Genomic DNA, 7,592 nt, shown 5'->3' on the forward strand with positions numbered 1-7,592 from the left:
ACATAATCCCCCCCAACTCACGTGTAATAGTACACATGGACAGAAAATGGAGATGATGTAAGAAACAATGCAAAAGTATAATAATCCAGAATTTTCCAAAAGGTGCTAAGGGTAATGGAAAGAGAAGAAATGGCAATTTAGAGAATACCATAAACTTCTAAGGTGGTTATGGGAATATGCCAAAGGTATGATATGGGAGGTGGTGAAGTGAAAAGAAGCAGTGGGATAATGAATTATGGAGAAAAATAATGCAACATAGAAATTGTCTACCATCTTCAAACGATCAAACAAACACTTTTGATGGAAACTCCTGCAGGGGAGAAACACCTAACTCCAATAGTCAAATCTGATAAGTATACAGATCTGATTTGGAGTAAGGAAAGGCTCCAATCTTCAAGGCTTGATCAATCTTCAAACAAGGAAGAACAAGTGTGCAAAACTCCAATTTATAAACTCTCACATGCTAAATGGAACTGACGAAGATATCTGGATAGAATTGATGTAATAAGCTTCAACAAAAACTTGGATCAGATCTGAATTAGTGAATAATGCTAGGATCAAGCTCCAAAAGTAAGTTGGATATGAACCAATAGAAGAGCTTCACAGAACTGAATAGGTTCGTAGTTGGCTAGTTGCAACCAATAACCTTGGAACACACTGTTGTAATCCCAAATAAGCTGATCTCTAGGGCAGTAGATTCGAGTCTTCGAGAATGAAAGAAATTCGATCTCTAATAGAAGGATACTCAGTCTCAATAATAGGGCAGCAGTAGTCCACATAAAGGTAGCAATATCATGTCAACCAGTCATGCTTACGGAAGCCAATCAATAGAACCAACAAATATAAGATAATAACTCAGCAGATCCAATAGGTAGTTGAAGCAGCCAGCCACATAGGAATCAGTAAAATAGGTTGATAATTGGAAAAATCGTGCCATAAGATGAACCTGAATTTTTATCAGTAATAAATCCATGATTGATGCTGAAACTTGGGTTGAATACTCCTCCGATGGTGATAAAAGTCCCCTAAAAAGATAGGACATCCCTTCCCCTAAAATCGATTAAAGTCAGGGTTTTGTAAAAAACCTTGAAAGTTGAGATCGATTGTAGGAAAGGGGGCTTCAAAAAAAATTGATGATGTATTTGAATAGATGCTGTCCTCTGCGGCTTGAATGGATCTCTAATACGAATAACCAATCTCTATTTGTGTTTGAGACTTGATCTTCAAAAGGGAGAAACATCAAAAATTGCAGAAAAAATAGGGCAGCAGCTATCTTGTGTAATAGAACTTCTTCAAGCCATGTATAGTTGGAATAGAATGTCCCTCTTAATGGTAGAAACACGTCCAAAAAACTCCAGCAGCAGCAAGCAACCCTAACCCTAAAATCAATGTGTCAGGATTTTGTAAAACCCTGAAAAGGAGGATCGATTGGGGTTAGGGGTCTTCAAACACTTTGGAAGAGGCTAATACTGAGGTCGAGTGGTCCTTGTAGTTGGAGTAATCAGCCCTCCAAAAATTAGCAAAAACTGAAATCTGAAAGTCATGGTTTTTAGTAGGTAACCAAATTAGCAGGTTAAGGAAGTTTTGTTGTAGAAACAAATCCACCCATCAGAAAGGGTCCAAACTTAGGTCGAGTAGGGCTTGTAGTAGTAGGGAATCACCCCCAAAAATTCAGCTGCATCGGAAAAGGGAAACCTTAAAATCGATTGGAGTTAGGGTTTTTTAAAACCCTGACAAGTTGAGATCGATTAGGGTAGGGGCTAGAATGGTTAATGAGAGATGGAGAAAAAGAAAAAAGGGAAGTAGGACATTGGAATGGGGTAGTAAGATGCTAGAAAAGATAGCAAGGGGAGCTCCAATGGTGGAAGGTCAGCCTTCTATGATGATAAGGTTCTGATCTCCAAAGAATTCTGGGAAACTCCAAATTGCAGAGATGGTTCCAGCAGTTTTTAATAGAAAAAAAATAGATATAATGCAGGACGGTAGCAACTAAATCATTGGATATTGTATTTACCTCTTTAGTGCTGCCCCCTTATAATGATGAGAAGAAAAAAAAACAGAAGAAGGAGAAGCCGAGAAAGAGAGAAGAAGGGAGAGATCGCGATTGAAGAGATGGAGTAGGGTTTTTTCTCTTTTTCTAACCTAGATCGAACCTGCTTTGATACCATGTTGGAACCGCTTCCTCTAAAAGGCCGACCTTGTAAGAAAGGGAGGAAACAATATGTATATCAAACAGGAGCTCTAACACGGCGGACTATCCAAAGGGGGACATGGGTGGATAAATAATTTCAACAGAACTAAATGCTTGAATGATCAAAATCGATCACCCAGGCCCTTTATTTATATTAAATTGAATTACAACTAATCAAAGTAAAAATAGGAATGCTGCCTCTGCCCTAATCCTATTAGGAATTCCTAATACAACTAGGAATACCAAAATAGAACTCGGCTGAGGGAAAAACAATAAAAAAGAGAAAAACAAAAGAAAGAGAAACATAATATGACTAGGACTAATTACCCCAATCGGGTAAGTAGCCTATTTCAACATATTATTATTATGTTTGCCTATTATATTAGGTCTCAATAGCAGCTCCATGTGAAATTTTATAATGCTCTTTATAAGCTTGGAAGCATGATGGAACTGATCAATTCTTTCTTTCTAATATTAATTTTGTGTTATAGTTCTCTTTATGTATGTCTCATTTGAGGGCAAGTTAAGTGCAAATTGGTCTATATTTTCTCAATTGACAGATTGAAACAGCTACGTCTGAAAAGGAGCAGTTATCGCTTGTAAAAATTTCAGAGCTTGAAGCCAGGTAGATCATATTGTGAATCAAGTAACTGAGTTGAACCTTCTGTAGGACTTCATGTTTGTTTGGCCAAATGGACCAAGAATCTGAACTAATACAAGACATAAAAGTGATTCTGACATTCTTTTACAAAAGACAAAAGAATCTCTGTTTCCTCTTGTATTTTTACTTTCCTTTTCCTTTGATGTAGGATGATTAATCCAACTGATGAGGTAGCTGAGGCAATGTTGAAATATCTGCAGGTAAGTGGCTGAGGAAGGTTCCTTCTTAGTTCTTCTGAATTGAAAGGTACCACATGATTTTGTGATAGAAACACTGACTTTCCCAGATAAGAGAGAGAGAGAGGGAGAGAGAGAGAAAGTACATATACAGATGTGTTTTCCTATCTAATTTGTAGGGTTGTCATGTTGGATGTCTTGTACCCTTGTTTGAGGTAGACGCATCTATCTTCTTGTTGCATGGTGTTATAAAAACAGAGTAGTCCTACTTATCTTTTTAACATCTAGGATAATGATGTCTTGCTGTGTAATTTTGTTGAAGGGTGATCCAAATTGTAGAAATCCGTGAATCTGGCTTGTCTATGAGACAGAGGCCAAGCCTTCATTTATAACTTCAGAATATTACAAATATGGAATGATTTACTCAATCCTTACCTACCACACCTACCACTCCTAACACACCTAACACATTTAACATGTGCATAATGAACCTAGACACTATAAGTACAAGGATAATATTACCCCTGAACCTATATTACAACACAAATGAACGGAAAATTGTTAAATTGTGTGAATATGCTGCCAAGAATCCCCTACGAATTCCAATGGTAGTCCCTTCTTTCAACATAATTTGACCTCCTTTTGTTATTTGCGTAACAATGGCTTCTACTTGGAGGTTATTTTGGTCTCCTTTTCTTTGCTGTAGATTGCCAAGTATCTTGAACAAAGGTGCTTAAAAGAATTGAGGTCTGAGCATATCAAATATATTAGTATTATCACAGAGGCATACCATAAACTGCTTTGCATATGCAAGGAGCAGATGTAAGTGTAATGGTTTTCTTTTCCCCTCTTATCTTTCTTGATTTTTTACTTTAATTTTAGTTGTGGAATACAGTTTTTTTTTTAATTAAAAAAAGAAAAAGAAAATAAGTTTATTTAGGACTTAATGTTCTAATGAAACTAGTCTCATTTCCTATTTGCTTAGAACTTCCAACTACTGTTAGTTCCGTTTCTGGCTCAAGACAACTCAAGAAGGGAATTCAGTTTCATTTGCTTGACCCGGATTTGTTGTCATTTAAATATTCCCCTCATTTGGAATTATGGAGTTGTTTCTAATATTTTTTTTCCTTTTTGTTCTTACTACTTTATTTGGGGAATTTTGTCCATAAATTCTTGGTACTGTATCTATTTTAGTAGCCGGAAGGTGGGCCTGTTTGCATTCTTTTGCTGCTAGACCATAGGTGGTAGTTCTTTTGCAATATCTCAAATATATTTCTCATGTATGCATTTTGTTCTATAGGGCATACTTCGCTCTCAGTCTACTGATTGTTGTAATTGAACTCTTTGACTTTGGTACTCCACAAAGCAAGACACTGTTCGTATTCTAGGATGCAAAATCTTGACCAGATTCATTCATAGTCAGGTGATTTTGGGATGTAATTGGCATCGTTTTCTAATAAGTTACTTATATATATATTGCTACTTTTTCTTTGCATTATACAAACTGGTTAATCCCTTCAAGGCTTCAATGTAAGTGTTGTGTTTGTTCTTAACAATCTGTTGTTGAGAAATCAGGAGATTTTTTTGCTTGGTGAAACATCCATTCAGTGGAGAAACTGATCTTAAATTACATTTTTCCCCCATTGTTGGTAGACTGTGTTGACTTTTTTCTTGTTCTTATTGGTTGTGGTGGAAAACATAGAGTTTCCTCCTATTGAAGGGAAGTGCAAAGATCAAGCAATTGGAAGAAAAAGATATAAACTTTGAACATTTAACAGCTTGATAGGCATTCTGCACTTATAGATGCACATATTTGTTTTTCTTTTTCTTCCATTCTTTGAAATTTTGTAACTGGAAACTTAATCAAAAATTTAAGGCAAAAGTGTAAAGGTTGAAAGGTTATTGAGCTTATCCTCCAAAATATTGGAACTAGCGATAGGTTTTTCCTTGTCATGGACAACGTAACCTGAATGGAAAAGGAGGCTCTTGATCCCTATATTTGTATATTTGTTTTTTTTTTTTTTTGGGGGGGGGGGGGGGTGGGTTGGATTGGTTTACTAAAGGGATTATCTTCAATCACTTGATCTGAAAGTGGAGCATTCATTTGAGAATCTGATTAGATTTGGGATGATGCTTGGATTATGGATTTGTGCCAACAGTTTGTGAAGTGCTTACTAACTTGGACAATATGCCATCAAGTTATGGATTTGGTTTTTGTCCTTAACAAAGTTTCTGAATTTTGTTTTACATCTCTCATTTGATGTGTATTTGGCATTGCTTTCCTCTTTTTTTCCCCAACAATGAACTTTATTTTAGTATTTTATGTCTCATTTTTTGAGTGTTGATTCCTCCTTTCATGCTTACTTTTTTCTAATAAATGAACAATGAACTGGCTTCTTTTATGATTTTACTCTCATCTTTACTTTTACGGTTACTTCTCTATATGTTTTATGCTGGTTCTGTTCTTACCTTTGTGCATGAACAGGTAGATGGAAGTTATGCTCAAAATATTAAGAAATTGGTTCCTAGAGTATGCATGCTTGCACGTGAGCCTGGGGAGGAATATAGCAAGTGCTGTTTGAGGGCATCAAGTTTGCAATGCCTTTCAGCCATGGTAGTTGGTGGATTTTTTTTTTTTTTTGGTTGTAATGTTTTCTTGTTAGCGCAACATGAGCACAATCATTTTTGAAATTTACCTCCATCTAATTCCTCATTGAGTCAAATTGATTTTTCACATTTCAGGTGTGGTTTATGGCAGATTTTTCACATGTTCTTGATGGTTTTGATGAGGTGAGAGGTTGTCTAACGCTTTAGTATGTGTTGGCAATTGGACCCAGTGTTTTCTGACTTGTTTCCTGGCATAATATGAAGAAATTAAGCTTTGGAGCTAGTAGCTGCACAAGGAAAACAGGTTAAAGTTATAAGCAACAATGTGGAAATATTTTAATAGAGGAATGATTAGGGGCTGTGGTAGGTACTTTCCACAACGAGAGTAGTTTCTTCTGAAATAACTTTAGGTGTAGCTCATATCTTGTGTCTAGGGCTGGCATTCCATGACTTCACACTCTTGTTAGATTTTTGACAATGGAGATACCCAATGGCAATGGTGGAAACTCTGAACTTCTATGTTTTGCCCCAAGTGTTCCTGCAAGTTCTGCTTCTACAATGTCTGCAGGTGTACTGTACATAATCTCCCCCTCACGTGTGGTAGTACACGTGGACATAATAGAGATAATGAATGAGATAGTGCAAAAGGATAACCTTTAAGAGTTTTCCAAAGGTGCTATGGGTAATGGAAAAGAGGAAGTAATGGCAAAGTAGTTTATACCATAATCTTCCAAAGGAGTTATTGGTAAATGCCAAAGGTATGGTATGGGAGATGGGTAAGGAAAAAGGCAGTGGGATAAAGAACCATGGACAAAAACAACACACAGTAATCTTCAACCTTCTTCAATCGATCAAACTACTCTGAAACACCAATCTCCAATGATCAGATCTGAATTAAATAAAAAAACAGGTCTGATTTGTTATAAGGAGGAGGCACCATTCTTCAAAACTTGATCGATCTTCACACAAGGAAGAACAAGTGTGCAAAACTCCAATTTGTAAACTCCCACATGCTAAATATAACTGGCGAAGATATCTGGGCAGAATTGATGTAATAATCTTTAAAAAAAACTTGGATCAGATCTGAATTAGTGAACAATGCTAGGATCAAGCTCTCAAAGTAAACTGAATATAAACTTGTAGAAAAGCTTCACACAACTGAATAGATTCATAATCGCAATCAATAAGCATGGAACACACTGTTGTAATCCCAAATAGAAACCAATCTCCAGGGTAGTAGATCCGACTCTTCAACAATGTGAAAGAAATTCGATTTCCAATTGTAGGATACTCAGTCTCAAGAATAGGGCAACAGTATTCCACATAAAGGCAGCAATAACAGGTAATGTAGTCCTAGAATAGGAAATAATCCTACTAGGAGCCAGGTAGAATCTAGCTCTGATTAAGCCTGCTGTTTAGGGCTGATTAGGGGCTGTTTTAGGGCAAAATTAGGGTTTAGGATGGGAATTTGGGAATGGGGTTTATAGGGTTTTAATCTGCAGGTTTAGAGGGTCATTATGGTATAAAAATATCTGAATTTGGATCAGTTTTAATTTCCTGCAGAAATTAGGGTTAGGGTTTCGGGTTTTGTAATCAAGAAAACAACTAGAACTAGGGTTAACAGTAGGATTCAGGGGCTGGGGTTTAGGTCGAGTGTTAGGGGGACTTGGGGGAACTGGGAAGGTTCGATCCAATTATGAAGGTAATCTGTCGGCTGAGACAGTCTAGACAGAATTTGGGCCAATTAGGGTTTTAATGGGGAAGAAGAATTTAGGGTTTGTGATGGATGGATGGGATCCAAAGCTGGATCGAGTGAAGGGGACATAGGAAGGGGGTTGTAGCCTGATTTTGATGGTAATCTAATGAGGGAACAGGTCTGGGCAGAGTTAAGACTGGCTAGGGTTTATGGAATACAAATAGAAATAAAAAGAGGATCGAATGGGGAAGGGGAAAGAAG

General features: G+C 36.9%; 1 long non-coding RNA gene across 1 annotated transcript; it reads left to right on the top strand.

Moving 5' to 3' along the window:
• Positions 1 to 4,361: 4,361 nt before the first annotated feature.
• LOC122649191 lies at positions 4,362 to 5,819 on the top strand. The gene is made up of 3 exons (XR_006331178.1): positions 4,362 to 4,451; positions 5,514 to 5,642; positions 5,771 to 5,819. It is a non-coding gene; the product is annotated as an uncharacterized LOC122649191 (long non-coding RNA).
• The last annotated feature ends 1,773 nt before the right edge of the window (positions 5,820 to 7,592 follow it).

The sequence above is a fragment of the Telopea speciosissima genome, chromosome 1 (genome assembly GCF_018873765.1).
Source record: "Telopea speciosissima isolate NSW1024214 ecotype Mountain lineage chromosome 1, Tspe_v1, whole genome shotgun sequence".
Taxonomy (NCBI): Eukaryota; Viridiplantae; Streptophyta; class Magnoliopsida; order Proteales; family Proteaceae; genus Telopea; species Telopea speciosissima.